Here is a 7,371-nt window from a genome sequence, read left to right as displayed (position 1 = left end):
CATAAAATCCTGAGGCTGAGGAAAACCAAACAGTTGTTTGAATGTTTAATCATGTCTGTAGTTTAAGACGTAATGCCAGCACATGTGCACTTTTGTGGCATTGTTAGCATTTATTTTTAAGAGCATGGGTTCTAATTTGACAGGGAATCCATTATGGTTGGTACAGGACATTGCCACATAGTCATTGTCATATACAATGTTGCTTGTTACATTTAACCCTGTGTGTATTGTTTCATAGTGATACATTTTTTAAATGACCTTTGAATGAATTGCCCTAAACACAATTCCATTCACTATCATGGTATTTATGTGGCAGCAGGAATCTTAGAGATGATATATCACAGTTTAAGTACAACTATATATCTATATGCTATCTGCATGGCTATATACAGTACTACTAAAAGGTAAATAAAACAATATTTCTTTTGTAATTTGGTTGCAGATTCTCCTACGTGCCAGTTGACGGATTAACAAAGTACCTGCTAGCTGAGTAATGTAAAGACTTCTCAAAGCAAGACCCGGCTTTACTGAAGCTAACATAATAATAAATGAGTTGAAGCTTTCAGTCTGACCTTATTCCATCTAGCCATGTTGAGTGGGAAAAATGTAGCCCCCTTCAGCAACTGAAGGCTTTAAAGGCTGTCCAGTTTACCACTCTTGTAGCCGCTGGGCCACTGAGGCGCATGTTATTTCCAGACAGTGGAGGCAAAACACAGCATACTTGTCAGCCAAAGCTTTCAGAAAGTCATTGTGTTCTAGCCACAAGTATTATGACCATTTCTGCCGCAAGCTAAATAGATCCATGTAGTTTGACAATAGCAGCCCAGGGCAAGGGCCAGTGGGTCAGGATTTTATGACTGTAGACTGGTTCCTTTAGGTGCACATGGTGAAATGTTAACTTGTATACAACTTTTTTAGCATGTCAGTAAAGGAGATTTAATCCATACTTTTCAGACATTGTTCTGTCTCTTCACAAGTGGTATTTTCAGGGTGTTTTTCTTTTGACCAAAAGAGACTCACTGTGGTCTTTCAAAAGCATTCCTTTGTTGCCCTCCATTTCCTGAATGCCTTTTTTTGGAGTCAGTTAAAAGCTGATTACAGGGAATTTATCCTTGTTTTTTTTAACAGTTTTCACTACCGTTGTGCTGTTTTTCTTGTTTAACGTCCACTGGTAGTAATGCACATTGATATGAAACAATGAATCATGCATCTGCATTTACTTAATGAATCAAACACTCAATTGAATTCATTCCTAGAGGGAGTATTATACTCAAAGAGACTAGAGGGGGTAAGGTATTTCATCTTTTAATAATGTGATCAGCTAACTAACAAGCATAGTAGATGCATTACTTCATAAATTGAACAAAACTAAATATTAGGGAATGGAATGACTTTTGTTCCCCCACTTTGAACATTACATTCCATTGATTATGCAATCAAATGAAGCAGTCCTTGATAACATAAAACAGTTCTCACATTTTGAACTATATTTGCATCTCTATAAGTAATAATGTAATTTTCATTAAAGTTAAGTCCATGTGGCCTGTTCGGTGTGTTTGCCTCTGGACATGTGGAGGGCAGTTAGTTTAAACAAGCTGTATGAATACAGCTCTGTGAATTTGAACTGTGGTGTCAAACTCACTATGTTACTAAGTTGATCTCAGGGGTTTGGCAATACGCCCTTTAGGACATAATATATGCCATCCATTTATTGCAATGATTAAGTTACATCTAAGGTGATGACCTTTGAAAAAAATGCAGGCCCATAAATGCCAGCAGGAAAAGATCAACACATAAATATAATTTATATATGAAGTCAACTACACCATATATATTTCACAGTTGTAAAAACAATATTCGTAGTGCCAGAAATGCCTTAAGTGAAAATTAACAATCATTCTGAATTAGCATATGTGTATTTGCACTTAATTCAAACGCTATGATTGCATAACCCCTTCCCTAACTTTTCATTGCCATAAGTGGTTTTATCATACATGTGAGTTTTTGCAGCAGTTTTGTATAACTCTCAAGATGCCAGAGGGTAAAAATAAGGTAAATGACAGAACCTGTGGAGCCTTTCAATTTTCAGGAGTCTATTTGCACATTTTATGATAGAACCTGTAGCCTCTTTCTCTGCTGCCTGTCTCCTGATTATGTTCTCAGGTTACAAGTGATCCATTGGAACGCTAACTGTAAGTGAAACCGATGACAGCCTGTAACATTGAGTGACAGCTCAAAAAGATGGGGCACCAAAGGTTGGGTGGATTTGCACAGGCACTACATATATCTATGGAAGATCACAGATAGAAGGTACACAGCCCAAGAGGGCACCTGTGTTAACATCTTTGTAATCAAAAAAGTGTGTGTGTGCATGAGTGTGAAAGCAGGCCAGTGTACTCTCACCTTACGCAGCCCTGTTGACTGCAGCTGGTGAGAAGGGAGCTTGTAATGTTTTTTATTGATGTAGCAGATCCCAAACTGCCCTCCAAGGGAATGAATTGGATAGCTTGGTGGAGAGTGGCAGACTCAGCTGCTCTCTTTTATAAAGACCATCCTGTGGGCATCTATCTGCCTTTGGGGAAGTCTCCTTTGGGTTTGAGAAAGGGCAGCTGGTATGGAAGCTAAAGTGTTTTTCCTCATGCAGCATGAACCCCCATGTGCATTATGTGCAAACAAACAAATTCATGTGGCGTAAAGGGTTGCATGCACATATACACACACAATGTACACTGATACTGCCAGCTGAAGAACACTGCAGTTATAGTTCAAGTTGTTATAATTTACTACTTTTTGCCTTGTATCTTGCCAGAAGTAAAAGAAGTAAGTAAACGATAAGGCTGATGCAGAAAGCTTTTTTCCACCTGGTAGAGGACATTTCCTATTTTAATCTAATCACTATCAGTGTTTAGTTAAGATCGACTTGAACAGTTTCCAAGTGTGATGCACTGCTGAATGTCTTTTGTCAGCACAGTGCAGATGGAATTGTCCTGTGTCAGCTGCTACAAGGGCTAAATATCACCACAACATCTGTTTTGTAGTATCTCAGTGGCAAAATGTTCTCAGACTTGCCAACATGTTGCCATAGTCACCTACTACACCTAGAGCATAATAAGCACCTTGATCCCAGACAGCCAGGCTCACTGCGCTAACCCTCAGTATGCTGATAGAATATCCAATTGCTCAGTTTGTGGAGTATTTGGGGGAGATGTCACAAGAAGTGTGGCCTTAGATACTGACTTAGTTCACTTTCTTGTCATTTAAAAGTCACCATTAGCTGTTTGTATGGCTTTACCACCTGCTGTCCCTTCCTCCTGAATTAAAGCTATCATAAATATAATCAGATTAGAGAGAAAGTTTGCGGCAGCATAACTATACACGCTTTAAGACTGTTTGGCAGATCATACAGGTCATGTATTTGGCCTACACTTTAAGCACAACCTTTTTCTCAGTCTCCAATCTTCTGATTCATCAAAACCTCATACATGGAAACCCTAACTCTGTTCTTAACTGTAACTCCAACTGACCCAGCTGCCGGGCTGCATGTGTAAGTAACATACACAGGGACAGTTCCTCTTTTATGAGACGGCTGTGATGCGTCATAAGGGTTAGCCTATTTAGATCTAGGCTGCTGGCATGGACTCTAAGTAGGGGCTTAAGAACCAAACTTAGTTGAAAGAAGAAGCCCTGCTGGGGAATCTGATCACTAGAGAAAGTGGTATGGACAGTCCATTCACCTTTCCGTGTCTTTTACTCTGTATTGAGACAGTGGGAGTGTAGGCAAGAAGTGAAAAATCAGGAGAGAATGTTCTTGTAGGATCGGCTCCGAGGCCAGAAGGGGTTTGGTTCCAGAAATCAAAGCAACTATCTCTTGAAACAAAGAGAAAAGAAATAACTGAGCTCCATGCTGTATTTTTAAGTTGCTGGAACTGACAATTAGACATGCGTGCAGAAGTTGTCTTAGATTGTGGTTTTCAAAACAATGATGGGTAGCCTGGAGAAACCTATGAGTGACTCACAACTGGAAAAGTGGAGTAACTACCAACTTCTTTCAGTTCATTTCTGGTTGATATAGTAATTACATACGTCTAATAATTCATTACAATGCCAGTCATGATGCTTGAGTTACATACAATATGTACTTTAGTCTCAAGAAGAAAACAAAGTGCATAATAAATCCCAGTGAGAGTAGCTGGAGTTCTGTGCCTGACATGTGCTTTCAATGCTAAAGGTATCTTTGAAACACACTGGACTCTTTGTTCCCAAAACATGTTTTCATGCTGTGATGATTTTTTAAAAGATCTAGTAGGTTGATCTTGTAATATAAAAACAGAAACAGACTTGCTAACAAGAGATGGTTTTTCATCTCGATAAATAACATAAAATGTTATATTTGACATCTAAAAAAGGAAAGCAATCCTGTGAGGACAAATAATTAACTGTTACTTTTACCGTCTACATTATTCTGTGGCAAGATGCCAGAATATTCAAATAGGGTAGATAAAACAACGAAAAAACTAAAATAATCTTTGGTTTCATAATGTTTGGTTTTTGTTAGACAGAGGTAATGATTTATATTTCTTGTATGCCCAAATATTATATCCTATTGTAAGTTGTGCTTAATATTTTGCCCCTCTAAAACAATGGAAAACTAAAAAGATGTAATTTCTATTTACTCTTTTTCTGTCCATACCCTTTTATAAAATTGAAGCAAATAGTGTTAGTTCATCAGTAACATAAAGGGGTTCATAATCTCTGGATATTCTATGTCTATCTTTTTTTAAAGATATGTTTGTCACAGACAATTGCATGTTCTTGTTGAACAAAGAGAAAACTCATCATGTTACATTTAGTCTCGCTTTGCCAGACCTTCCTCCATGGCGCTGCAGAGAAGGGTCTGGCTTGTCCACACTGAAAAGTGCCCTGGTCTATTGGCATTTCTTTAAACCAATCACAATCGTCTTGGGCGGCACTAAGCATTTGGCAGAGCCTTGTTGCCGCTGCAAAATAGCCTCAGGAAGAAACTTGTTTTGGTGGAACCTGTACGTTCAAAGTTGTTTTAGTCATGCAACAGAAAACTCAGATTGAACAGATAGTGTAACTAGCTGTCTGGATTTACCCTGCAGAGATCTGAGGAACTGTTACCCTTAGTTCTCATAAATCCACTGAAGTTTAAAATTACAACACAAAGAAAGTAGAAGGAAATGGACATCCAGCCAAAAAGAGTTAAATCCGGGGCTGCATTTCTGCCTGCAACAAAACAATCCCGGAAGCGGAACATCTTGGCAATAGACCATGTTACCTTAGATGTGTTAAAGACACCTAATATCAGGGACAGATACAATGTTTTTGATATAATTTTTAAATAAATGCACACTTGTGAAGCTGTGTGCGATTTTTCTAACTTTTTGGCTCACATTTGTCTATAATCACATCGAGCGCTTGAGCTTCTATTAAACCCACTGAGCGGGCAGCACTATCTTGGGTTCCCACCTTTCTTTCCTATTTGCTGACACGGTCTCTGATGGGTAAGGGTGGGATTCAAGCCCTGCAGAAACCGCTAGAAGGTGATAATAGGTTCTGGAAAGGGGTCATGGAACCCTCTGGAGGCCCAGGCAGCTGTCCCGCTTACGTGTTCATCTTATCGGACCCAGTTGGGTCAGCTGCGTTGACAACAAAGAGGACTAGAGGGACATCCATGTTGTGCTGGAGAGGTATCAGATAACCAGACACCTATGGGGATGTTAAAAGGGCAGCGCAGATGGGGGTTGTGTAGCGAATGTCATTTCACTTTCCGGCCAAGTATGATCATTTATAGGGTGGGAAAGCTAGATGTGAATGGAGGTACTGAAATGAAATAGAGATTAAAGCCAAAAATACAATGATCGTAAACACTAGGTGTCTTTGACAGCAATACAAGTGTTGAAGGATTTACAACTGTGAATTTTTTTTTTGATTGACGTTGTTTGTAGTTTCATCATATTATTAAATACAATAGATTGCACCACTGTTTTCAGAGAAAGCAGATATTCCATTGGAAAGGTAACTGCTACATGAGTACAGTACATATATTATTTTATATATTATTTTAGATGTGTGTGTATATATATATATATATATATATATATATACATATACAAACACACACACACACACACACACACACACACAGTATATGTATATATAGATTGTCCATTGTATTTTCGTAATGTTTTTTGTACTTCTGCTTCAGTATTTTTCAAAGGCAAATAGATGTTTTACTCTATGACATTAAAGTGACAGCTGTATAGTTCCTAAATTTTACATAAGAAAACATATAATGAACGCATATATACTGTACAATTCACTGATATAGATCAAACCATCTAACAGCAACAGCATATAGTTAGAATTAGCTTCTGCATCTGAATACTTTCCCCACCACTGTCTAATCTGAGCTTTTGATTGCCAGAAAATAAGAAAATAAATAAATCATTACATTCAAAGCAGGCATTTCTAACTTTTATTTTTTAAGTGAATGTTTTGATCTGAGTGGTCTATGGAAAAGCTGTAAAAAAAACAACCAGCAATTAAATATCAGTGCCAGGGATGTGGATCGTACAAAGTGAGTCGACACAGAACTTGCAAGCAATGCACGACTTGACACAGACTCATTCTGTTGAGTCATACTGAAGCTAGCTTTGGGCTCTCAGTGATGGTTTAACAGCATGGAGTGGAAAGGGTTTGGTTATTTGAATATGGCTATTGTGAAAGAGTTTTTGTCTTGAGAACAATAGAAGCTCTATTTTGAAACAATTCATTGACGAAATTGTCACCATAGTTGAGGAATTACACAATAATTCAGCAAACAACAGCATTATTAGGAAGAGTTTAGCACTTTACAAGAGTTAACCACAACCAGATGGGACTATCTTATGTAAAGGGACTGGCAAGGAATAGCCCAACAGCCAACTGTTTGTTTCTGCCAAGTCTTTGTTTACTTAAAACCTCTTCTGAGATTCAAAGGATTCACAAAAATACATCCATATACAGTAGAATTAATTTGGTTACATTATTTATATTAATAATACAGTATATTTATTTAACATCCAGCTCAACAAACAGCTAAAAGTCCTATGAAATCAACTGATTTATGTTCAAAAAAAATTATATTTCATGACGGCACAATCGGACATGAATATTGGAAGGGGTATTTCAGTTAATTAGTTTTGAAGTTTAAAATAAATACAGCTAAATATCCTGAGGAATCAAGTCTGTTCTAATGCAGAGTCTCTATAAAAACAGTAGTAACATGTGCCTCTGTGTGTTCAAGCTTGTCAGCAAGGTGATGGACATCTTCGACAGGTGGGAAGGATATAGAGTAGGGGGGGGGGG

Source organism: Etheostoma cragini, chromosome 6, assembly GCF_013103735.1.
Source record: "Etheostoma cragini isolate CJK2018 chromosome 6, CSU_Ecrag_1.0, whole genome shotgun sequence".
In the NCBI taxonomy this organism is placed as follows: domain Eukaryota; kingdom Metazoa; phylum Chordata; class Actinopteri; order Perciformes; family Percidae; genus Etheostoma; species Etheostoma cragini.
The sequence above is the reverse complement of the archived record's forward strand: the minus strand, read 5'-3'. Positions refer to the sequence as shown.